The 27,304-nt window shown below is 38.8% G+C and overlaps 1 protein-coding gene across 6 annotated transcripts in view; it reads right to left on the bottom strand.

Annotated features, from left to right (window-relative positions):
- Ndp (norrin cystine knot growth factor NDP) overlaps positions 1 to 27,304 on the bottom strand; it is a 105,682-nt gene that overhangs the window by 18,015 nt on the left and 60,363 nt on the right. The window contains exons 1-2 of one of the 6 annotated variants that reach the window (XM_034485299.2): positions 5,832 to 6,189; positions 1,729 to 1,850 (exon numbers count right to left, since the gene is read on the bottom strand). The exons of 3 other annotated variants lie outside the window; for them this stretch is intronic. The gene's annotated coding sequence lies outside the window, so the exon portion shown is untranslated. Of the gene's footprint in view, positions 1 to 1,728; positions 1,851 to 5,831; positions 6,205 to 27,304 lie in introns of those variants that run through there. 2 more of the 6 variants (XM_076919073.1, XM_034485298.2) reach the window with 2 other exon arrangements.

Genomic DNA, 27,304 nt, shown 5'->3' with positions numbered 1-27,304 from the left:
AAACTTTCCCTTTCTGAAACTGAGCTATTTGAAAAAAAAAAAAAGCTGAAAGGGCAGTGGCCAAGTTTAACATCAAAAATAATCTCTTCTTTTGTTGCTTCTTCTATTACTTGTCTCTTTTTCTCTTTATTCCTTATGGATGAAAGGATGGAAAGGGACTCCAGCTTTAGGCCTATTGTTGCTTTACTGTGCTAAAGAAAGATCACTCCTTAGCATTTTCTGACAGTTGGTCCACTGAATGTCTTAACCTGTTGCCCTCTCATTTTTAAAGAATACTGCAATCGGTTGGATCATGGCTTAAAAGAAAAAAAGTTGGGATCGAGCCAGGCCTTGGAAGAGAACAAATTGACTGAATAAGTCTTAGCATTTGTGGAAAAAAAAGAAAATCTTTTACCAAGCTACCAGTCAGCATTCATGTCCAGATTTTGACACGCGGATGAAATGGACCTCAATTGGAAGAAATCCTGATTATAAGCACTCGGGGTGTCTTGCCAACTGAACTAACCCATTCTTTGAATCTTCTGAGTCAGCATTCTTTCTAACAGAAAAGTAATTGTTTCAGATTGTAAACGTCTTCTAAGCTGCTAGGTTTTAACAGCTAAAAATGGTCCAGAGAGTGGGATACTTAGTAATACATACCTAAGCACCAGGCTCATAGATAATTTGATGGAGAGCTCAGTCAAAGCAAAGGAAGCTTTGCAAATAGGAGGGCAGACAATGCCACTGGCACAATGGCACAATCTTCAGCAACAATTGAAAATGTGTGTGGGGGTGAATTTCACCAGACAACCTGTATAGCCTAGCCAGCATGTACTGATTCCAGGCCCTGCCTCCCCTGCATGCTGCCCACACATGGGAGTTTCTAAAGAATTCTTCAGCCTTTGCTTTTCTCCTGGAATCAGAGGAGTTCATGGTTGTTGACCTGATGGGTGAGGAGTGGGTACCACCAGCTGGAATGCTGCCACTGGCAGGGGCAGACAGGAAAACAGAAATGCTCTTAATGTCCTCCCAAAGAAAACCTTTGATGGACAAAAGAGTGGTTGTATTTTTACCCTCTCTCTTCATGCTGCCAGGCTTCTTTAAATAGACTCTCTAGCCTAGGGACTTGTTTGGAATAATTCATATTAAACCCAAGAACTGGCAGTGAAGGGTAGATGGTTCTCTAGTTCGTTCTCTCTCTCTCTCTCTCTCTCTCTCTCTCTCTCTCTCTCTCTCTCTCTCTCTCTCCTTCCCCCTCCCTCTCCCTCTCCTTTCAAACTAACTGGAAAAGGCTCAATTAAATTCAGCTGTTACTTTTTGCCTTTTGCATCTTTTACATTAATTTTTGTTAATTTGGGAAAGATGGCCAAGGCTCCCAGGAAATGAAAAAGAATAGTCCATTGCCTTGTTGATTTCTCTTTAATACCTCTTGCTCCCAGGTACATTGGCAGCATCTTTTGGGATGTTGTACAAGAAAGGTCTTAAATGGGAATCTCTAATTGCAAAGCCCACCATCTTATGCTTGAAACTCAGGAACTAAACTGCTCTTCTGAGGTTAAGAGAAAGAAAAGGAATAAAAAAGGAAGAAAGAGGAGGAGGTGGAAGAGAAGGAGGAAAGGAAGGTGGAAAGAGGGAGGGAGGAAGAAAGGGAGAAGGAAGGAAAGAAAGGAAGCAAAGAAAGAAGGAAAGAGAAGAAAGAAAGAAAGAAAGAAAGAAAGAAAGAAAGAGAAAGAACAGCTCCTTTCTCACCTCAAGCCCCACACATTTTCAGCGCACTCAACTCAGAAGGAATTCCTCTGTTCTTCCTTTCAGCAATGGGTTTGACAAGGCATCAAGCCTCTGCTGGCCAGAGTCCTGTTTCTCCTTTCTGTCTGGGGAGGAGAGACAGGAGAGAAACTTGAGGAACCTGGGAGCAGGGCAGGGCCCAAAAGATCTGGGGATCTTTGTTCCAAGTCACTTGTCTGTCAGTCTAAAACAGAATAACCACATTTCTCTTAATGTGGGCCGAAGTGCATCCAGGCATTCCCATAGCACTCCCACCCCCAGGCCTTCGCCAGAGATGTCCGGGTCACTGTGCTGGTATGCTTGTCTCTGCCAACCCGGGTCACTCCAGCCCTGCTCTTGTCGAGCCACGTGGCTGCTCCTCTCTGTGAGTGGGTTCAGGCTCAGGGCTACAAAAAAGCCCCCATATCCTATCGGCGGAGCAGAACCTGTGCCAAGAATGACATCCTGGGAATACTATGGAGATGAGGAGACCTCATGGGCTGTTCTCCCCAGATGGAACAGGACCCAGGCTGTCTGGAAAACAGAACTAACAGCAGCTTACAATGGAAGGAGATCAAGCATGGGGAAAAGGGTGGGCTAAGAGCAGTGGTGAACAAAAGAAGCCACTTGCCACCCAGGAAGATTTCATGGTGTGCAGTGGTGGAGGAGGTGGTGGAGGAAGCAATTGCAGGAAACAAGTACCCAGACATGGCAATGCCAGTCTAACTGGATTCTTTTCTGTATTAGATTATGGGAAAGAAAGAGGGGAAATATATAGCCAGCCAGCTGTTCAATGGCTTACAACCTCGCTTTTATTGTCCGGGTAAGTTGGTGAGGTGGGGCATCAGAGGAATTCCAAACATACCATCCCAGAGAAATTTTAATATGTTCCACAGTGTCATACACAAAGAGGAAATGACAGCTGATCACAGCCAAGACAGGCTTCAGCCATTTGGGCCCCGGAGTTCACCCATCCTCCCATGGCCCTGCTTCCCTCTCATGTTCAGTGTTCACACTCCTTAGTCCTTCCACCTGCCTCTCCATGCCCTGTTCATGCCTGGCAGGAGGGTGTCATTAACTGACAGTTATGAAAAAAAATGAACATAGGTACAAAGGCCAATGGCCAAGAAGACGTGACTTAGCTTGGATGAGTCAGGCACTCTAGACAGCCAGAGGCAATAATCCCACCACCATGCATTTTGTGCTAATAAGCACCCAAATCAAGGACACTCTTGATGTCTTCAAACCCACCCCCCCCCCCACTAACCTAAACGTGGAGTGAGACACTACACTGGTTTATTGTAAAGCAGCACTGTGTGTGGCTCAGACAGAGACCTAGGTTTGAGGAACAACTTCCAGCTACTTATCCCAGAGCCCTGTTAAATTTAGGCCAAGCCCAGAGGTCACTGATTCCCTCAGTCTAGGGAATGGGACCAGTAAGTGATGGGAGAGAGTGACCGCATCCTCTTCTGTGCATGTTTCTAATGCAATGATTCATGAAGCAGCCCTGCTGTCATCTGCCAGGGAGGTGACTCACACCCATCTTCTGATAGAGATAACATACAGCTCCCTTCCAGAGGCTGCTCAAGAGAACTAAGGAAGGATGTGTTACTCTTTTATCCAGATGGTTTCAACCCCCACCCCAAGAAAAATCCGGACCTTATTAGCTGTGCAAGTGTGATACACTCAGGATCTGGTGCAAACGCCAAGGGGGAGGAGAGCCCCTTCATTAGAAATAGAAAATTTGTTAATAAGTATTTTAAGTAAATCTAGAAACATTAGCAGCTTCTTTACATGGTTCTTAATAAGCAGAAAGTTCTTGTCCAATTACCCATTGGCAAGGCCCATTCATTTCTCTTCCCAAATTCAACCAGAAAGAGCATACAGACCAAAAATAAAGTTGTGGGAAAATGTCCCATTCACCTTTGTATCCATCAGAATGAGCATAGTACCAGGGACACTGAAAATGCTTAATAAATATTTATCAAAAAGATGATGGAATGAATTATTAACCAGGAAGAACAATGGTACTGAAATTGTGAGTTCTTGAGACAGTAACAGTCTCTGGCCACCACTGGTGGTTGTAATTCTGAGAAAGTAATTTTTCAAGGGCCTAGGAAAATAAATGAGTTGGAAATTGTTAAATGTATTGAAAAATGATTTATTTTTCCCTTGACAGTGTCATTGGAACTCAAATTAAGATTGAGAACTCCACAGCCATATTTCCATCTGTGGGTGTCAGCTGCTCAGTATACAGTCATAGAAGAAGGCCTTAGCCAGTTCTCCCATTACCTGAACCAAATGTATTTTAAAAGAAATGGTGCACAACATTGCATTTGTGTTCAAACACTTTCACATAATGGTCTGAATAACAGTTTAAGAAAATTGTTTTGAGTCACTTAAATGCTTTGCTAACAGCAGTAGTTTTTTTTTTTTTAAAAAAAGGTCATAAAATATTGCAATACAATACATATTATTTTTTACAGCCTTTTTTGATTAGTGAAGCACTTGTGAATTCTCTCATTGAGATGCCTGATTTTATTCAACAATGCTTCTTAGACTGGCTCTTTATGAAAGTCAGGGGGGAAATTCCCATAAATTGTGCCCCATGTTCCACAAAAAGCTGGCCAACAAAACCCTAAAGTTTACTTCCAGGAGTAAAATTAGTGAAAAGAAAGTGAGCAGACATTGCATGAAGTCTAAATGCCATACTGAGACAGTCTAAAATTCCTGATGTATGTGGCTGACACCCACAGCCACCACAACTCTATTTGCAGCATCTTTGTGTTTTCTCCGTGCACCTGGTAGCTAATGTCTTGAAACAATCTGCCATGTTGCACCTTGTCATTAAAACACACTCATATTAGAAATGGAGAAAAGCATGCTCTCCAATAGCCCTATCTGCAAGGAATGACAGTTACAAAATATAAGGGATTTTCATCTTGCTAAATAGATTGCTTTTTTTTGCACCTGGTCCTCAAGAAAGTGTGTGTGTGTGTGTATGTGTGTGTGTGTGTGTGTGGGGGGTGCTCTTTCACTGAGGCTTATCTGAGCTTGTCTATTACAATGAGCCACAGTTACTGTGCTTTCTGAGTTATTAACATTCTGTCCACAATCAAATTTCCCGTCCCTCAAGAGAGCTATGCCCGGGCCTCCTACAGCTCAATTGTTCATTTAATGAGAGAACTTGCATTCAGGAATTGGAAAGAACCCTCTGAATATTCCTCAGGTGTCTGTAGGAGTCATTCCTCCAGGTCCTGGTCCCTGTGCTGTCAGGAGCATCCTTTCCCTATCACTTCTTGGGCATTGGATAGTTGGTCATGCTGCAGGGACAAACCGACTACTAAAAATAACCCCTTGCAATAAGGCCAAGGCAAACAGCATGCATTTCCTCAGACTTTTTGCCCAATCAAAATCATACAGCAAACCCATCCTCGTCTCTCCCAGACACTTCTGAATGTATCCATGGAAGCAAAGTTCCAATGCGGGACAGGAGAAGAGAGCAAAGGAGCAGCGTGACACTGAAAGCTAGGCATAAATGTTGCCTATTGTTTGAAGTCATTCTGAGCACTCCCAGCACAGCCCTGGCAGGAGATCAGCCGCATACATAAGGAGTAACAAAAGTAAATAGTGCGCGTTTAACTTCCCCGACTCGCCTGCATTAATAGTGCCCCATTGTAAGTGGGATGAAGGCGGTAGGGAAGATACGGGACTCCACAAACGCAAGTCACAAGTCGGCAACTGCTGCTTCTCTGTCCCCCTTTATGGTGTCACATAGGAGAACCATTCCAAAGTTACATCTAACTACGCAGAGTTTGAAAAGAAATCAAGCCAAAAAAATATTTTCGAGCTCCTCTGGGACGCTTCCTGCTCTGTCACAGACTTCAAAGACCGTTCATTTAAAACAAACAAACAAACAAACAAAACCCTCCACAAGGCTAGCATGCTACAGATTAATGCAAATTAAAGTGATGCAAATTTAAGTGGTATTTAAAGGTTGTCTCTTTGTCTGCAAGAAGGATGAAAAGGCAGAGTTTGGAAAGAAGTAATTTCCTAGGCAAGCCGTCAGCGCTTGTTTGCCTGCTTACCTTGGGGGAAACGCAGGGCTCCTTTCTTCTCAGACTTTTCTGAGAGCTAGAAAGAGGTCCTGTTTACTTCCAAATGCTTTTGTTCTTCTGTCCCTCTGTCACATGGCTTGCCTTTTATATTTGCAACACACAAAAGTTAGGACTGTTGTTTAAGCGACCCAGGGAGAGAGAGGGAGAGAGAGGGAGAGAGAGAGGGAGAGAGAGAGGGAGAGAGAGAGGGAGAGTGTCAAATGGAAAAGTGCCATTGCAGGCATATATCAATCAGGCGTGTGGCCGCAGCAGCGCACTAGCAAATGGGAATACCACGGAAATGTTAGGCGCTCTCGTTATCGGGGACTCACAGTCTCTGCCCACTGCTCGGCTCTTTTCCATGGAGCATCTTACAATGAGAACAACAGCACAGAACACGGAAGTTTTCTTTCCCCCTCCCCCATTATGTGTTTGTATTTGTACACTAATAAGAGGCTACATGAATATTCTGAGTTTAATTCTTTTGCAAGCATGTGGCTGCTATAAAGATGTGCAGTTGGCAGTAGAGACACATGGTTTGGGAAATACAAAGACAGGGTGGCATTCTGTTTAACGATTAAGCAGCTGGTCAGGATGAAGTTGAAATGCAAAGGGAGGGAAAGGTGGACATCAGCAGTCTTTCTCAGGCTAAGCTGAGAAGCAAGTGCAAAACGCTACCCTGTTTTAGCATGATGTGCGTGGGTGGTGAGAGTTCTTTTTTCCAAGTTGTTCATCCATTAAATGATTTTTAGCAGCATAAATGCAATTCAGCTCTCTGTGGCACTTTAATAAGTGCCTTCACTGACATCATCTGGAACAAAACTTTGTAATAGATTTAGAAACAAAGGGCAAAATGTTTGGTCCCTGACTCCTTGAGACACGTGAGGCTGAGACTAAAAGGTAAGGCCAACCCACCACATAAATTTAGTAGAAAAGAGACAAAGGTAAACTCTGTGTGTGGGTTAAGCACCTGCTGCTGAATAATGCCCTGTTAGGAGCTTTGGGGCCACAAAGGGAAACATTTCACAAATCTTGCCCTTTAAATGCTTAAAGACAAAACAATCAGCAATTTTGGAAACCAGAGGACAATACAAAGAACCATTTATAATTGTTTAAATGTCAGGTCGATTCAGACACAGAACAATTTATTTTATTAATACTGATGAAAACTTAAATCAAAGAAATGAAGCCTCTATGGTATTTTATTAAAACATAAATATTTTATAAACTTTGAGAAAAAGTTTCTTTTAAGAGCTCCAGCTAGCTAATGGCTGATTCCCAAACCATCTATATTTGATCATTTATTTCTCATCAATAAATTGATAACCAAATTGTATTGTTCCACAGAACCATTACTCCAAATAGCTACTAGTGTTTTACTAGAGGCATGTAAAATTTTTCAGCTTTGCTTCAATCTTTTAAGAAGTAGCTTTCTTTTGCTCTACCAAGAAAGCCCTGTCTACCTTAGACCAGTCACAGAATCTACTTCTGAGAGCTAAGAATAAATGGATCTTTAAAAATGGGAATACTTTTCAAGAGGATATGATTTGCCCCTGAGTAAGAGCCATGGAAACAGTCATGAATACATTTTCTGGCTTAGTTGGGTGGATCAGATTCAGAGGGAAAATAAGGTCTTAGATCACCATTTTCAAATATCAGAGTTTGACAGCCACCCGCCTCTTCATTTTCCTAAGAAACATTTCCAAAGCACCTTTTGCAGAAGGTGCATACTGCTCCATCTTGGCATATTGTGCTTGGGGGTTCTCAGGGCTGCCTTATCTGCTGTGAAGCAACATAAAAGGTGTGGTTCTTCCTGGATGGAATTTTCCAGCCTTCTACAATCTGCCCTTCTAAAAGAGCAGCACAGCAAGTATAAAGATTGCACAGGCATTGACTGCTTGGCCTCAGAAGACAGGCTCTTTCCCAGATGGAGCCCCATGGCTTCCTCCTGCTTTACTCTGTCAGGGATGGCAAAGACTACCATCTGCTGTGCCTTTCAAAAGGGAGGGTCTGCCTCTGCCCATCAGGCTCCAGGGGACCTGTTTCTAAGCCTGACAATAGGTATCTGGCAACAGCAACTGTTTTCGGCAAATCACTGGGCTTTTTATAAATGTCAGTATGTCATTCAGTTCCTTTACTGGCCATGATAAATGTTGCTGAGAAAGGATTTCCTTTAAATTTCCATTTATGAAAAAGAATGGGGATTCTCTTGCTACCATTTCATATATATTTGGGGTGGAAAGAAGGAGATATCTCAGGGGATAATCTTCAAAGGCATCCGTACCCCAGTGTTGGAGATGAAACAAAGGGACTCAGACATGTTAGGAAAGCATTCTGTCACTGAACAATACCCCTGTCCCAAGGGACCATAACTGAATCTTTTGTTTCTGTTCTTGTCTTCCAATTGTTTCTCTCTAAGTGTATTAGTGGACAGTGAGAAGAGTTACCACTCATCTAAATTCTCCTGCAGAATGTAAGCCCAAGGCAAGTGGGAGACAGGACCTACTTCCTCATTGCAGACTTAAGGATTAAGTCATTCTGGAGGAGTTCGGTGTGATTACGTGTGGTTCACTAGACAGGATGAGGGAAAATGAACAAGGCATACAGACACTCAGAAATTATTCTCTGTAGTCACAGCAGAATGGAAAGCCTGGGGGCTGCAGCAGGCCAATGTTAGGGAAAACAGAGCCCATTAATGTGACAGTGGGTGGCCTTGGGGACAGAAGGCTTATGGGAGGACAATCGTAGCAGTTTGATATTTTTCCGCTGTATCTGTGTTCATCACCATTTATGAACCTGAAAGCTACAAAGCTTTCCTGATGACTCCATGAACTACAACCTAACCCCAGCCCTGCCAAATCTTGCCAATAAATTCCTTTCTGATTTAACCAGCTAAAGTCTGTAGGGTTTCTGATTTAACTAGCTAGCATTGGAGGTTTGTAACTAGTCTTGTCCTTAATGCTACTTTTCCAAATTTAAGGAAACTAACACAATTAATATACACATAGACATACAGCTGCAACATTTTCAAAAATAAGTAGATTCAGAATCATTGCCAACTATAACAGCTTCTCCTATGACACTGTAGATACAAAGAAAATTCTTATATGGGTATATAACAAGGTACACGGTGTTGTTTGTATCTGTGTGTGCATGCCCACACCCATGTGTGTGCACATGTGTGTGTGCATGTGTGATCTCAATCCACCAACACAATGTATTAGGCACAGGTTTTATATTTATTTATGAAAGTACTAATCTTTTTGCTCTCCCAGATATATATTTCATTCATCTAGGAAATATCTGTTAATAATAATAGCAATTCCCTAATGGATGCTTCCTCTGTGCTATACTGTATACCAAATATTCCATATGTTATTATTTCTTTCAGAAAGATATCCAACTCTGTATATACTGTTCCCGATTCTATTTTACCAATGAAGAAAACAAGGGCTCTGAGAGGTTGCGTGATTTGCCTGTGGTTGGCACAGCAAGCAGATGGCAAGTGTAATCTCCAGCTTTTGTGTTTTCAAAGGTTGAGGCTTAGCCACTCTCTATGCTATGTGGCTCCCATACAACAGGTGTTCCCTTAGCAGCCTTACTATTAGTGAAGGTGAGAAATAAAGGCAAGATGTGGACCCAGTTCTTAAGGTGTTTATGAAATGACATGGAAAAGAAAAATGTTGGCTTGTGAAGATACTGCCTGGTAGAAAAGCAAAAGTGGTGGTCCATCAGGGGATTTGCATTCCCCATTGGGTTTACGCCTTCAAGACACACAGTGGGAAGCAGAGGAGCAAGGCCTACTAGGGGAATAATAATATCCAGTCATTTTCACTTGGCCTAAATATATGCAATAGTGAACCAGGAAGATGTGATAAATAACATAAAGCTAAGCTAGGAAGTTGAGGCAAGATGGGGTTCAACAGGAAAGCAGAATGGCTGCGGTAAAAATTGGGAGCAGAGTTCTTGCTGACCATGTAGAAGGTCTGGTCGGTCATCAGTTCCTGATGCTGCTTCCAAACAAACAAGCAGAGGAACAGACAAAGCCAAAGGAGTGGGTAGAGTGAAGAGGCAATCTGAGACAATAAAAGAGGGGATATACATAAGAGAACGTTTTCAGTCTTTTACTTCTTATTTTGAAACAGTCTCACTATGCAGGCAAGGCTCCCCCTGAGTCCTGCCATAACCTTCTGAGTAGCTAGGGTTACTAACCCAAGCTCAACTATTCTTTTATGATGAAAACTGATTTCCAAAAAACACGGTCACTGTCCCAAAGCAAAACCAAGCAGAAATAAACTTGAAAATCTAGAAAAAAAAAATGATCATGCTTCCTAGCTACCCGAGTTCTCATCCCAAAGTTTCATTGTGGCCAAAGATAAAGTATCCATGGTTGTGGTAAAATGGTATATCCAGAAAGAAATATTAAAGATAAATGACAAGCATGCCAAGTATCCATGGGTTAAAACACAGACATTTATGATAATTATCTTAGGTCGAATTACTATTGCTGTGATGAAACACCATGACCAAAAGCAACTTTGGGGAGGGGCTTATTTGGCTTCCACATCAAGGAACCTGCAGGCAGGAGCTGAAGCAGAGGTCATGGAGGGGTGCTGTTTACTGGGTTGTTCATCATGGCTTGCTCAACCTTGCTTTCTTATAGAACCCAGGACCACCAGCCCAGGGATGGCACTCCTCACAATGGGCTGGGCCTTCCCCCATTGCTCACTAGTTAAGAAAATGCCCTTATAGGCTTGCGTACAGTTCTGCAGCCCAACCTTATGGAGGCATTTTCTCAGTTGAGTTTCTTTCCCTCTTTCCAGATTGTGTCAAGCTAACATAAAACTAGCAGGCGCAATGCTTGATCAAAGAGCATCCAGTTTTATTGAAGTTTGAGGGATACTCAAAAACCCAAGCTCTTTGCTTTCCCATCATAATATTGGTGCCTTCTGTTTTCTTTTGGCTGGTCAATTCATGGGATCAAGATGGCTGCTAGAACTCTAGAAATCACATTGAAATGTAGGTGCCAAGAGGAAACCTAAAGAGTTTGTTCTTCTTGTGCTTTAAGAAGGAGAAGTATCAAAAAACATCATTCTTCCTTTTACATCATATTGACCTGGACTTGAGCAACAATTTCTGCAAAGGTAAACACAGTTATCATCACTGGCCTGATCCTTTGTACCAGTACCTGGCTTATGGTTGGGTGTGTAGTCAGATTCCTAACCTCAAGACAGAATAAATGACAGCTGGATAGATAACTAGTAGCATCTGCCACAATGGGCATGACAATATGTACACAGGGTGGCTTCAGATTTTGGCAAATGTTAATTAGAAAAATGAAGCAGTAATGAGATAGACTAAATTACAGAAGTAACTTAATCGGATGATCTGAGTGGTTCTCTATGTGAAAGAGACATCTGTATTTTTATGCTAAAAGCAAGCTGCATTAAAAGAATGCTAATGTTGAACAGAATGAGAGGAACAATTGATTGGACAATGTCAGAGTTGAAGGCAGGAGCCATTGAAGTCTCCCAGTCAAACTTAGGTAGTGGCTTTCATCAAACTTGAAATATTAAAGCCAGAGTGAAATAGACAGATTTTAGAAATACTTTGAAAGTAGAATGCAGAAAACTAATTTCTGATTTGGATGTTTGAGGTGATTTTTTTCCAGGTAGTATTTTATTCTGATGTTATTTGTAAACATCATAGCCTTGCCTTTAGGTCTTCAGGTGCTATGCTGTCAGAAGCATGTGTGCTGTAGTGTACAGGTGAGAGAGTGACTGCTCATGGACAGATGGCCAGGCCTATGTTGCCTGTTTGGTCCCCACCTCTCTGTTGGGAAAGGCTGTCCTAAAGTAGCCCTCCCTTTGCTTCCAGCCTCTACTGCTCCTGGGAAGAACTTTGCAGTGAGTGCACTCCTTGCTTCCTGGTTTCCATGCAATGGTGTCATCGTTCCCAAGCTAGACAGCTTTGCAAAGCTCATTAGCTGTAGCTACTTAGAAAACAGGTCCTGAAGTCTGGTGGGCCACATGGCACCACATGGCAGTTACAGGCACAGCTTCTTGATATCCTCATTGCAGAAGTCTGAGCTGATTTTATTTTAAAAAGAAGCTTCAAGGGTGATTCCTGCCCCATAGTGTACTGAAAGAAATATAGAATTAGTGAGTATGGTGTTGAAATCATTATTTACTTCAGAACAGGCTAGGCATGACATTCTTCAAGGACACAGAAACTAAACTGTTGAACATAGAGAAGATGGTTAGATATTCAAGAGTGATTTTTTAGGGACTACTTCAGAGCTGAAACTATGCATTGGCAGCCTGTATCCCTAGAAAAAAAGCGATTAAAGCAATGTGGCTGATGAAGTTCACCTCCATAAAGAAAGAATCCCACTGAGGTAAGGGTGGAGATCTAGGGGAGAGCACTAGAACTCCATTCTGAGATGGAAAAGAAGAGGTTAAAGACAGAGAGGGAGAATGGAGGGGAACATTGTTATGTTGTCAATGGAAAAGTAAGTTTTGGTGTGTGTGTGTGTGTGTGTGTGTGTGTGTGTACAACTGACTACAGGTGCCTAAAGTGTCCAGAAAAGGGTGTCAGATTATCTACAGACAGAGTTACAGGTGGTAGTGATCCATCAGAAATTTGTGCTTAGAACTGAATTCAAATCCTCTGCAAGAACAGCATTCATCCTTAAGTGCTAAGCCATCTCTCCAGGGCTGTTTTTGGTTTTAATCTTAAAATGATGTTGCCAAAATGTAGACAAATGGTTCTGTGGATTTAAATCTGTGCTTGGCAACTTCGGAGTTGAATGGACAGTTTTGAAAATTCTGATGTTCAGACTTTTATCCATAATAATTAAAACAATTCTCTCTCTCTCTCTCTCTCTCTCTCTCTCTCTCTCTCTCTCTCTCTCTCTCTCTCTCTCTCTCTCTCCATTCTCTGATTGTTTTTTAATTATATCTTTAGCTTCCTTGTAAACCAGTGGGTTTATATATGGCTTTTTCATATATCCTTATTCTTGGTTAATGTTAACAATCTCAGTCACCCCATTTTTTCTTGAAACAGGGTCATTCTACATAGCACAGGCTAGACTCAAATACATGACAGTCCTTCAGTAATCCCTCCATAGCACTGGGGTTACAAACATATACAACTGTGCCCAGAAATGTGGGTTTCTTTTATGCTCCTCTCATAATGTTAATAGCATGACTCAGCCATAAGTTTAACCTCACTAAAATTGAAACACATTGTTTTAAAAAAGACTATGTTATGGGAATTGAGAGGAAAAGCCACATACTAGGAAGAAATATTTATAAAAGACACATCTGATAAAGGAATATATATATATGTATATATATATATATCACTTAATTTAAGCAACACAAAATTAACAATAACTTGGTATTAAAAATTAGTTAACTAACTGCTAGACATCACAGCAAAGTATATATATATATATATATATATATATATATATATATATATATATAATATTAAAAATTACCTACCTCATATGTTGTTGGAGAACTGCCAATGAAAATAGTAACAAGAGAGCTGGGGAATACAGCTCAATGGCAAACAGTTGAGTGGTAAAGAGTTATATACCTCGTGGATATATAAATAAAAAAGAAAAAGGAAAAACAAAAAGAAAGATATAGCAATAAAAAGATAACACAACACATATTATTAAATGATCAAAAACCAAAACCAAAACCAAATCATTGACAACAATGCAACACCAAATATTAGAGCAGACTTGGAGCATCATGAGCTGTCATTCACTGGTACAGGCGTTTTTGAAGACAGTCTGGTAATATTATCCAAAACTAAACATAGTTTTACTGGGCAATCCAGCAGTCATACTCCTTGATATTCATCTAATGAGTTTATCACTTCGGACACAAAACCTATCAGCAAATGCTCATAACAGCGTTATTTGTAATTGTCAAAACTTGAATGCAATCAAACATTCTTCAGGGTTAAATGGATAAACTATGGTATATCTGTATGCTATAAGTCAACACTAGAAAGGACTGAGCAATTGTAGTGAGGTTCATTTTCCCATGTTGTGATTGTAGCAAATCTAAGTAAATTGGTACTTTAATTATAAATAATGTGATGCTTCTTTGAAGGCACTTACTCCATTCTGAGTTTTGTTTTGTGAAACAAGTTGTTACTGAGTAACATGGCTGGCTGATAGTAACCTTGACAATTGGCTGACAACTCACTGACAACTATGTACAAATGTGCAAATGAGATTGTTAGTGCCAAAATGACACCTAGAAGTCCACTTAATTTCTTGGAGTATAAATCCCAGTTCCTTTTGAATACTTCTCACTAATTGTACTCTCTGACTATTAGCTCTTAATTGGCATTGGCCTATAAAGCCCCTGTGGGAGTGAAGAAGTCCTTCACTTGGTTGGTGCTAACAATTAACATACATCATAATGTTGCCTTGACCTGGACCATGGACAATTGCTGCCATGCCTTGATCGATCAACTGGTTCTCGTTCTCTCTCTCTCTCTCTCTCTCTCTCTCTCTCTCTCTCTCTCTCTTTCTCTGTGTGTGTGTGTGTGTGTGTGTGTGTTTTCATGGACATCCTTTTGCTTGTATATTCATGTATACCTTTTGGTTGTTCTTTCTCATGCCTTACAGTAAACTAGTGAATTCAGAAACTAATTTTGTTGCACTTGACTTTTTGGTCATAGAATTAAACAAAATTGACCTCTCCTGGAAGAAATATAATGCTTAAGGTTAAAACTCTCACTAGGTATCAGAAACAGGGTCACATTTGGTAGCTCATTGTTACATGTATCAAACCCTGAAAGATATGAAAAACCTTGAATGCATATTACTAAGTGAAAGGTGTCTCTCTGAAAAAGCTCCATAGTGTGTGTGTCTAATCCCATGCCATCCAGAAAAGGCAAAACTATAGAGACAATAAAAAGAACTGTGGTTTCCAATGGTTGCAAGGAGGGAGGACTGAATGGATGAAATGCAAAGGAGATTTAGATGAAGGAACCTACTCTGTGTGATACTATAGATATCCATCATGATGTATCTGAGTCTAATGGTGAGTTTATCTGTCTAGCCTCATGAGATGGACAACATCAATAATGAATCCTACTGTAAACTGTGGACTCTGGGCGATAATATATCACTGTTGGGTGATCATTTGAAGCAATAGTAGATCCTTTGTCACTATAGCACTGATTGCGGGTAGCGTATGAAAACTCTCTTTACTTGCCACTCAATTTTTCTGTAAACTAAAAATTGGTATAAAAATATGGTCTATGAAAACAATAACAGTAACCCAATAGCATGCACATCTCCCATTTTTCCTAAGGTTACTGGACTCTGGAGATTGCCTCAAGTAAACAAAACAACAATTCAGGTTGTTCCAAAGAGCAGACATTAGCCATTATAAATGTACTCAGTCCATCAATTCCGTAAACAACTCCAGAGCACACATTTGAGCTAACAAATGATTAGGTATGCACAAATTTTAATGAATAATCTCTCTTGGCATCTTCTCTACCATTTTATGAGCACCATCAAAGTCCTTAGAAGACTCTTTTTCTTACAACATACTGCGTATCTCATCAAAGGCATAAAACAGTATTTCGATTTAAAAAAAAGATACTGAAAGGAAAACGACTTTGGGCTCTAAATTTAAGCATCTTTTGACCTTTGTAGAAATTGCTTAAAGAGCAACATTGTTAGTATAACGGAAAATCAAGATTTTTATCTAGTCTTTCGTTTGCTAAATAGATTTTCTGAGAAATAGTCCTGAAAGATCATAAATAACTTTATACACAGAACTAAAATGTTAGAATTCAAGGTAGTCCAAAGAACATTTGAGGGGGAAAAGGAACTTATATTTTTGTATAAAATATATTTTGTATATTGTTAAGGAGGAAACAGGTCCTCTAACAATGTGTGCCATCTTGTTCTACTACAGTTCTAAAACCAGTCCTTATTTATTTAAGTGAGAAGTAAGGCCAAGCATAGGACTCTGCTCTACAGCTGATAAGCTTGCTGCTAACATTTAAAAGCTGTCATGTTTAGTTTATGTGGTCTTATTCCTCAACCTATAAGATGTTGATATTTCCTCTCTAGTCTTCATGCTCTTATAGGATCCATTCTAATTCTGGCATCTCATTTTTTCAACATCTTAGCTCTCTTCTCTGCTAATATTCAATTGAGTGGATTTTTTCCTATTGAGTGAATATCAGTTACCTCAATAGAAATTCATAACAATCATTTCTACTTATTCTCAAGAAATCTTCATTTAAATATTGTATTGACACCTCTTACTGGTATATGAAGTTGAATATTATCTGTTTCCTTCACAGGACTCCATGTATTGTTGACATCCTTAATTCAGCTACATCAAAATTGCCCAAGACTAAGAAGACCAATGGAGTTCTAGAATATTGATAAAGATAACTTATTCCAGAATGTTTTAATGATATTAAAGATTGATTTAAGCAGTTGGTGTGCAAATTACTTGAGACATTGAACCACCACTGCTTTAGCTATCAAGTGGTATTGATTGCTCTGTGCTTAACTCATATGCTTTGATGCCCATAAGGCAGGGGAAGAATGGCTTTCTCCATAGAATAAAACAAAGCTATTGTAGTCAAATTTGAAGTCTCATCATTCTTATTTTGCTTATTTGTTTTTGAGACAGGGTTTCATATAGCTCGGGTTCGACTCAAACTGACTATATTTGTGAGTCTGGCCTTAATCTTCTGACCCTCCTGCTTCCATTCTTTAAGTGTTGGGATTATAGGTATATGCTATCCCTCCTGGCCTATTTCTTTTATTCTTTATGCAAAATAATAGAGTCCACTTTCAAGCCGTATTTTTCAAATTCTTAAGGAATATTCATTTCTTTTAGCATAAAATGTGACACTCAATTAGAAATATATTTTTAATTAACTTTTGTATCTCAAGATCACTACTATACTAGAAGCTCAACAAATCCATATAAAATCAATATGACTAAATCTCACAAAGACAAACTGTTCTTAGGATTTATCCTAACAGCTTATAATTAATATATACTTTTGAAATGATCAGTAGTCAAAGAATATACAAATAAACATTTTATTTCTTGATCTTACCATGGCAAAAGAAGAAAAACACAATATCCATCACATTTGACACTTCTTTACTTTTCCCTAACAACAATTTCATATATTGAACAATTTCTCTGACCCAAATTTATTAGGTTTCAATTTTAAAAATCTTAAAATATGGTCATTTCACTAAAGAAAAATAATAGATATAAAGACATTCTATATTTCTTCTATCTGGTACACAAAGGCAATTTTAATTTAATTCAAACATTTATTTATTCAACTTAGAATCATTAAGAGCTTACTAACTATTGAATTAATGGATAGTTACATTTTACTATTTGCTCCTGATTTTCCATGATATCTGAGGATATCTAGGTCTTTGTAACCTCTTTTTTTTTTTTTTTTAAAGAAACACTTTTTATTCAGTTATTCAAAAAATAAGTTTTGAGCAGTATCAATATTTGTTTTGGGCCTTAGAGATGATAGAGTTACAAATAAGAGAAACAAGACTCCTGCTTTCATGACACATTTCACCAGAGGGACAGATCACAAGCCCACAAATAATCTTTTCTGTTTCCACAAGTACAAGCAAAGAAAATAGGTTAAGAACATACAAAGCAAATGGAAGTGTTGTTTCAGATAGGTTGATCAGCACATGCACTTACACAGAAGGAAGCAATATTTAAATGGATACATGGATGACACAAGAGAGCTCTTGTAAAGGCGAGGAGACAATCCCAGGCAGAGGAAGCTATCTTGGAAGGCCAGAAAGCTTAGCAGATTCAAGATAAAAAATGCAGTCTACTGTGGCTAAATCAAAGTGAATAAAAGCAAGAGGAAAAAGTCAAAGGACAGATAAGCCTATGGTCATTTGAGAAATTAGAGTATATTGTTCTGTGATTGGAGGCCCTTGGGGAAAGTGAACTAGAGAATGACATGATTTATATTGACAATCACTTTAGGCCTTTTGTGTAAATAGGCACTTTGCTTTGAAGGACAATGCAATAAATACAATGTAAAATTTTGGCTATATTTTGAAAGATTCTTGTAGAAATTGCTGGTGGACTGAATTTTTGAGTTAGGAGAAGAGATAGTGGAGATGGCAGTTAGCTTTTTAGTTTGAATAAATAGTGTTTCCATTTAATCAAAATAGGACCAATTAGAATATGAGTGCAATGAGCTAGATGTAGATGGCAAAGTCAAGAGCTCTGATTTGGATATAATCGAACTTCTATTGTACAATGCAGACAGATGTTTAGACAGCTAATAGATCAGATCTGCCGAACCGTTGTTCACAGCATCCATGTGAGCTCTCCATTGCTTCTTCTACTCGGAAGAAGCTTTACATCAGATGCCAGATTGAAAGAGTATTGGAAATTTGGTGAAACAGGGCTTTTGTGCTGAATCATTAGGGAAAATCCAGGGCTCTTCCCGGACGTGATAAGAGGCTAGTCATATAGGAATATGACTCCGAGAGCAAGGAGTGTAACTCAGTAGAAGAATGCTTGCATCTCCAGAATCACAGAAGAAAATAAGGAATATGATTCAGTGATACTAGACTCCATTCTTATTTTGCCAGTCTTTCCTCTGGCTTAATTAGGGAATTGAATATAATATATCAGAACCTTATTCTCCTCAATTCCTACCATTCCCTTTCCGATGCTGTGGAAGTGAGGAGAGGAGCTGACAACAGGATTTACCACATCAGTGATTATCACTGGAGAAGCACCCACCCCTATCCCAGCTGCTATGCGTGGAAGGCTGAGATCCAAGCCTCAGGGCTGACCAAGATTGATTGCCTTAAGTACTGGCCTGGGCCAGTTTCTATGGAGATTAGCAGGAGGCCAATTCCATCTCTGCATGAGATAATTCATGGACAAATTAACACTTACCTCTTAGTGAAAACTTGGATTAGGTTAGTAGTGATGGAGTGGTGAAATGTTGTTGGATTCTGAAAAGATTCTGAATGTAAATTTCCTGAAGAACTTGCTAATGGGCTAGCTTTTTGATACATGAGGAGGAAATGGGGAATCTGGAATGTACAGGCTTTTATCCAAAACAACTGACTGAATCACATTTCTATCTAAAGAAATAAGAAAAAGTAAAAACATTTGTCACAAGGTTGGAGGTGAAATCAATAATTGTGAAAGGGCAGGCATTGTAGTAAATATCTGTAATCCCAGCAATTGGGAGATGGAGGCAAGAGAATTACAAATTCACATCCAGCCTGGGCTAATGTAGCATAGGTAGTAAGGTGAAAACTAGCCCAGGCTACATAAAAGACTCAACTCAATCAGGAAAAAAAGAATTCTGATTGGAAAATGCCCACCACATACTCAAGTGGAGGAGCGGATGGAACCCAGGGGCTTAGGGGTGAGACTAGGCTGCAGACACCTGTGTGGGCATCATCAACCTGGTAGATGCCTTTGGGAATTCTGAAAGTAAATCATTTCAAGAGCAACTTTAAAAGAGAAAAGGGACAAAAACTGGCCTCATTCCAGATTGTGTCAATTAATATTTAATAGTCTTGAGCAGTCCTAAGGTCTACTTCGATTACAGGCAGAATGGAAGAAACATGCCAGCACCATGTAACCTCAGAATAATACCTATGATTTACTGAATGAGGCAGGCCTACAAAAGACTGAAGGGGTCATGTCCCAAGGCAACGGTGGAACATTTCTACATTTCTCTTATATATCAATGATGATGAGCACATAAATATTAAAAGCACAAGTTTCTCTTTCCCTCCACTAAGGAGAATAGTACACCAGTTCAGAAAGAAATCAACGAAAGTCCATATTTTGCCTACTGTTTCAGAGATTCCAAATAAAATTACGCAACAATTCCAAAGCTTCTTGGAGAGAACCTCCTTATTTAATGATGTTTTTATCTTATCTTCCACAGAGCTATGTTTTACTCTTCTAAAGCCAAAGAACTGTTAAATTATTGAGAACTTCTCATCATGTGCTTTATTTTCTGCTTCAAGTCAAACATTCTCAGACTAGTGCTTCAGAAAGCGAGCAATGTCTATGAGAGACGAACCTTAAGGGAATTTGAAAACAACATTAGTTTTTGGATATAAACCTAGGAATTGGTTATAGCCTAAGCTAAGTGAAGCAAATATTAAATAATGGTTCAAGAAACAGTATTAAGAACTACAAAGTGTATTGGTCGGTAAGAATGAACTGAAAACTTCTCACTGTATAAAATGGAAACTGAGGGCTTGGGAGAACAGCTTAGTGGTAGAGGTCATTCTTACTATGTGCAAGACCCAAGCTCCAAAATAATTAACTCCATGGATAAAGTAATCAATTTAATTAAGTTGGGAACCATTTAAGTCCTTCCTTGTTTTAGCTTATTTCCTGGACCTATGCCAATGAAAAATACTCTATGGTTTCTTTGTTTTGATTTTAGCGACCAGGTCTCATTTATCTTAGGTTGGCTCAGCACCCTCTGTAGATGATGTTGACACTGAACTTTTTATCCTCCTGCCTTCATTTCTTGAGTGCTAAGATTGCAGGAATTCACTACCATGTCCACCTAAAACTCTCATTTTTTATAGAAAGAACCCCCCCCCCAAAAAAAATTCAATACATTAAAATTTAAAATCTGTCCGGACCAATATTTGGATGAGAATATCTATGAAATTCTGGAAAAATTAATGCTGCTCACTCAATACTCATCTGTTCTTCTATGTTGCTCAACTACTTCATTATTGATGAGAGAATATAACTAAGTCTCGCCATAGGGCAGAAAAGGTGTCACTTTCTAGATGAAATTGTTTAAGAACATGAGCACGAACTCTCTAGCTGTTTCTTATCACACTTGGGTAATTTGGAAGCCATATATGAGGATCATGGCACCACAACATGAAAGTAGCCTAAGCCATTGAATCTCTATGTGGAAGAATATAATTATCTGTAAAGATGAGTGACACACCAGCGGAGCTCATGTGTATATGAAATAAGTCTTTGTTGCATCAAACAACAGAAACTTTTTTTTAAAATTGTAGCACTAGCTATTTATCTACTATCACAGTATTGAAGTCCTTAACAATGATGCTTAACATACTGTGAGACTTGTCTCTTTAGGTGACAACATGACAACATGTCTCTTAGTGCAACATGAACTTACAAAAAACTAAGATGACCAAAGTATCATGATGTGATATTATGTTGTGGAACCACTGTCATATATTTGGTATATCTTTGTTTCGGCGATACATGGTTCTACTCTATAGAGTACACAATAATATAAAATGAAGCAATACTTATTCAATAGATATTACTAAACAGGATAATGAAATATAAATGGGTTAATAAATAGACCTGTGTATATTTGGAAGTCTAGTATATAACAATTGTGTCTTAAATCAACAAGGAACAATGAATTACGAGTGCATGTCTCAGTAAGCTAGCCATTAATCTAGTGTTCAAAATGACAATAGCAATTTAGTGTCTCTTGTGGATTCTATGGGTCATGATCTCACATAGAACACACTATAAACAGGTGGTACCCATATAATAATGTCTAGGTTTCATCTAGAACAGAACAAAGGCTGAAGTTGGAACTCTCAGAATGTTTGCTTACTCACATATCTACTAGGGAGCCCTTCCAGGGAACACCAGCTAAAATATGTCCATGTGGTTTCTACATATTCTTGATACTCTCACAGCATGGTATCTTGGTTTTAAATATAAATGCAGTGTGTGTGTGTGTGTGTGTGTGTGTGTGTGTGTGTGTGAGAGAGAGAGAGAGAGAGAGAGAGAGAGAGAGAATATGGGTGTGTTGTAGGGAGCTATTTTTGACCTCAGAAGTCACATAGTAATACTTTAGGCATATTTTATCAATTATAGTAGTTACAAAAGGAAGCATATTTTTAAGAAAAGAAACAGGTACTACCTCTCAGTAGAGAATGGCAACATCATACTGTATGAAAGGCATGAAGGTCCAACATGTTGGTGCATGTCTATATTTCTAATACTTGGGAAGTGGAAGCAAAACGTTCAGAAATTCAAATTCATCTTCAGCTAAGTAGCAGTTTAAGGTGACCCTGGCTTAACCTTGTCTCAAAATGGGGGGGGGGCAGCAATATATACAGTTGTCTTTGAAAATTCAATCTGCCACATCCTAAATGTGTACTTTGTTTCTTAAGGTTATGACACTATGTTTGAACAAGGCAAATGAATGTTTCCTCACTATGGAGATAAGAATAAAAAAATACTTCTTTAGTATATATGTATATTATGTCTTGGACATATAACTGAAACTCTAGTTAAAAGTTGAATGAAACAGGAAATATGAATAAGCTTTGTTAACATTAAAGCCTTCTGGTTTTTGAGACTTTCTTTAAATTATATTTTAGCATATAGCTAATTTACACATCTATCATTTTACTGCATTTTCAGTTATTGTTGGAAATAATGTATTTTATGTCCTTTGCTGAGTTATTTTTAGTGATCAAAGCCTTGAAAAATACTAGGCAAAGGGCACTCCAAATCTGTAACATAGAGAAAACTTTAGCCTTTCGTTTCACTCATGGCTATACAATACAAATGGAAAATCATTTTGAGCAAACCTTGCTCTCAGACCCATAATTTTCTCAGACATCAACTCAAAGCAGAAATGATTTGGCTGTTTGTGTTCAGGTGTGCACTTTGTTAGGTGGCTTTTTGGTTTTCACAAAAGGATGCCAACCCTATCACTAAGCCACTTACTACCTACCAAAGCATTCCAGCACTGGGGAATTGTTACAAGTTATCAGAGAGAGTAATCTCAAAATTCTGAAACCCAGTTTGTTTGTTTGTTTGCTTGTTTGTTTGAATTTAGTGTCTACCTGAAATAAAGTCCATGAGAGAAAGTGACTTAACAGCTAGAGAATACACCTTGAACTCACTAATGTCATTGCTTTGCTCGGGACCCCTTGGATCTCCTTAAGCAGTATAAATCTATGATAAATTCTATAGTTGTATAAGGCGAAGCTAACTAAAGTCTGTAAGAGCCACTTTGCTCACAGGTACTGGAGCAGGAAGTACTAGGGGTTAAGCTCACCTCTACCACACCACTAGACCTTACAATTCTTAGACAATAATGGATGGGTATAGGCCAATAAAACATAGTTTCTTCATCCCAAGTCAGGAGAAACCAAGGTGTAATTTATCTTTCTTAAAAGACAAAGCAACAATGAATTTAGATCTAGTTTCAACTGGATTTTAACTGCAATTCATGAATCAAGATAGCCTCCAATTCTACAAAATACTGTAAAGGTTCTCCCTGAATGATAGCACAGCAGCGAGCTTTTCTACAGTGCAAACTAAAACAGGACAATATGCGAAACAAAGCTGATTCACATGAAGCATATCAAGGTTCTTTTCAGAAAAGCCAAAGCAACGGGATTTTACTATCATCCTGCTAAAACGGATTGATGCTAGAGCTTTGCAGCTTTGCTCCACACCCTATCCCTGTAGAAGCACTGGCTGCACAAGCCTGAACACCTGAGCTAGATTACTGGAACTCATGTGTGTTTAACTGAGATTCTCCAAAGAAACAGAACTTATAGAATAACTGTATATATTTAAAAGATTTTTTATTAGAATGACTGATATGATATGGTATCGGTATTTCAACAATGTCTGTCTCACATTGAAGAGACAAAAGATCCTACAGTTGTTGAGTCCTCTAGCATTAATGTCTCAGCAGTCCCATTCTAGATCTGAAGATTTGGAGGATTCTTGGAGAGCTGCTGGCATTCAGTCTACATTGGAAGCCCAGAGAAGCTGGTTCTAATATTATTGAAGGAACACAGCAACGACAGGATAGATGAACTTGCCAGCAAAACTGAAGGCAAATAGGCAAAAAGATATTTAGGGTAGGTGTTTGTACTTCAAATAATCTGACCAAGAAGGTTCCTAAGGACACAACAGTTAAGAGCATGCATTACCTATGCAGAGGACCTAAGATTGGTTCTCAGAACCTTTGTTGGTTCACAACTACCTGTAACTCCAGCTCCAAAGACAGCTTTGATGCCTCTGACCTCTTCCCATCACACTTATATACACAATTTTTATACACAATTAAATTTAAAAATTCTAAATGTAATGCAGTACTCAGGAGGTAGGAGCAGGCAGATATTAGTTCTGTGCCAGCCTACCCTACACAGGAAGTTCTAATCTAACCAGTAGCACATAGTAAGACCCTGCCTGAAACAAATAAACAAAGTCTTTCTTGAGAAGGCTCAGTGGGTTGCATTTTTAGTTGATCCCAGAACCAGTTAAGTTGACTACCAAGATTAAGATTAGCTACTACACCATGTAAAGGTAGAAGACAACTAAGACAACTAATTCCACAATTTTGACCTTTGACCGTAATGTGTGTACAATGATATGGACATGGGCACACACATGCACACACACACACACACACACACACACACACACACACACACACACACACACACACACATATACACATACACACAGACACACACACACACACACACACACGCACACACACACACACACACACACACACACAGAGAGAGAGAGAGAGAGAGAGAGAGAGAGAGAGAGACTAAATTTTAAAATATAAGCTATGTTCAGAAAGACAATTACTCTTACATGTGGAATCGATAAAATACAAACATGAAAATAGAAGAGGAATTATTAGGAAAAATCAAAAGGATAGAGGGTGTGGAATACAGAATGATAACAAGGAATGAATATGATAAACGTGCCTGATATGCATGTATATATTTATCACAATGAACTCCATTATTTTATAGAATTAACATACACTCATAATAAAACAAGTATCATTTAATTCACAAAATGAACAAAAATTACCATATTTACCAATGATCTTAAGAAACGGGCAAAAATGTGCAACAAACAAACAAACTAACAAGCAAGCCAACAAACAAAATGTAGTGCTAAATCCAAAAACGTTTATAGATATACCTCTTATTACAAAAACCTATAATTAGTAAGGCATTAATTCTTCCTAGTTTGCCTTATAAATGTTGTACATTTCTATTCTAGACTAATACCAAATAATGTTCAATTTGATAAAAATGATTTTACAGCTTATCAAAAAGAATAACACACAGGAAGAAACAAACTGTTTGAAAGAGAAATGAGAAGGGGCTCGAAGCCAAGTGCTAAAATATATTCTAAAGCCATAATAATGTGAGCAGTACAGAACTAAATCAACCAAGCAGTAACAAAGTAAAAGTTCAGAACAGACTTTCTAGGGTCACAGATGACAAGACTTTACTGCATGATAGATGTAGCATCTAAAACCATACTTATTTATGTTTATTTTTTCTTTATTTTTGAGACATTCATACATGTATATAATAAAATATGATCATATCTACCTCTCTCCAATTTTTTCCATAACCTCTCTAACACACTTCCCTTACCATTTCCTGTCTTTCTTTCTGTTTTTTTTTTTTGGGGGGGGGTGTTAAGTCCAGTTAGTTAGGTGAGGGACCATTCAGTGGAGAATTGGAAATATACCCATGGTTATTGGGGTTATTAATATACCCATGGTTATTAATTTTTGATAATTTCATATACCTATACGATGTGTTTTTGTTATGTTCACCACACACTCTTCCCCTAACCCCTTCCAGATCCATGTCCCAGCCTGTCTCAACTTCAAATCCTGAGTGGGGCCCCCAGCATAATAAATAAGTAGAAAGATAAATACATATCATCCATTAATCAACAGAGTTCAATTCATACACTGTATTATTCATGCTACCTTTCTGCCATTGTGGATGTTTTACTCTGGGTTCTCTCTTTATTGTCCTATCCTATAAAGCTGTTAGCTAATTCTGAGATGAACAGGCACTTAGCTCAGTCCTGACAGTGTCCTGTTCCCCACAGATAAAAATTGTATGTCTTTCTCTAAGTCCCTGAAATGCTTCTTTGTGAGCAGCAAGTGTCCACCACACAGTGACTTCAGAATCAATAACACTTATGAGTCTCTTACCTATCAAACTGATCACTCAGCAAGTAAAGTAAATTAGATTTTCCCTTTGAAGCTATAGACTCTTATAACACATGCTTTTGAGCACATTTCTGTATCTTTGTGCTTTATAAATAGCACAAAGATAAGCATTAAATGGTTTTGTAACATTGAGTTTAGTTAAACTAATGCTTATTTTAAAGAAAATAACCAGTTCTTTTTCTGTTCAAGTAAGTGAGAACATAATTCTTTAAACAGGAAAAAACTGACCTAAAATATTATGAGTGTGCAGAGAGCACAAGATTGAGAAAATTATTCATCTTGTGGTAGCCAGGAGGTAAAGAGGAAGTGAGGAGGGCGGAGGACAAAATAAACCCCCTGTAATCACCTACTTTCACTAACTAGGTTCTACCTAGTTACCTCTAACTAGGTTCTACCACCTCTCAATAGTTCATTATTGGATTTGGGAATCTAGGTAGTTAGGAATTTTCCAGTGGATTAACCTGTAGATTTGGTTAAAACTCTCAGGATCCAACCACCTATAAACCCTACATTGGACTTAGGCCTTTAACACAGGAATATTCAAGATCCAAACCATAACAGCCTTCCAACACTGTACTGGTATGAATGCCAATTGGTAACACTGTTTAGGATAGTTTAGGAGATGTGGCCTTGTTGAAGAAAGTACATCACTGAGAGAGGGCTGTGAGAGATCAAACCTTGTGTTACTTCCAGTTCTTCTCTGCTTCTTGCATAAATATGAAGATATGAGCCCTGAGTTTCTAGCTTCTATTCCTAGGCCTGTGGCTTATTGTCATGCTTCCCTCCATGATGGTCTCTTATCTCTTTGGAATCTTAAATCCAAATAGCATCAGCCAGCAAAACCCAGAGATTCTTTTGTCTTAACACGCCACAGCTCTGGAGTTACAGGTACCTGCATGGTCATTACCAGCTTTTCACAGTGATCCAAGCTTACAAACCTTGTGCTGGGACAGCATGTGCTCTTACCTACTGAGTTATCTCTCTAGCCTGATCTCCTGTAGTTTTTATTAGAGTTGAACACATTTTCTGCCAAGTCTCTTTCTCCTAAGCTGCTGTAGCAGAGTACTATACCAGCCATTCATTTACAATTACAACTATTCTTTCCATGGTCACATCTTGTCATCTTGTATATCCTTACATGGTTCAATGTGGAATTGGATTTTTTCCCCACCAACTTACATGCTGTGAGTCAGTCAATGCAATTTCCTCTTTGAAAACTCCTGATGCAATTTCATATTGATTTTATCTGCCAATGACTGCAAAGTATTTACACCTTGGTATTCAACAGTCAACTACTGCTGCCTGGCATCTTTCATAATGCACGCTTATATTTTTGGATATTTTTTATATTCTTTTTCAGAGAA

The sequence above is a fragment of the Arvicanthis niloticus genome, chromosome X, assembly GCF_011762505.2.
Source record: "Arvicanthis niloticus isolate mArvNil1 chromosome X, mArvNil1.pat.X, whole genome shotgun sequence".
NCBI lineage: Eukaryota > Metazoa > Chordata > Mammalia > Rodentia > Muridae > Arvicanthis > Arvicanthis niloticus.
Note: the sequence above shows the minus strand (reverse complement) of the source record. Positions and strands in the feature narration are given on the sequence as shown.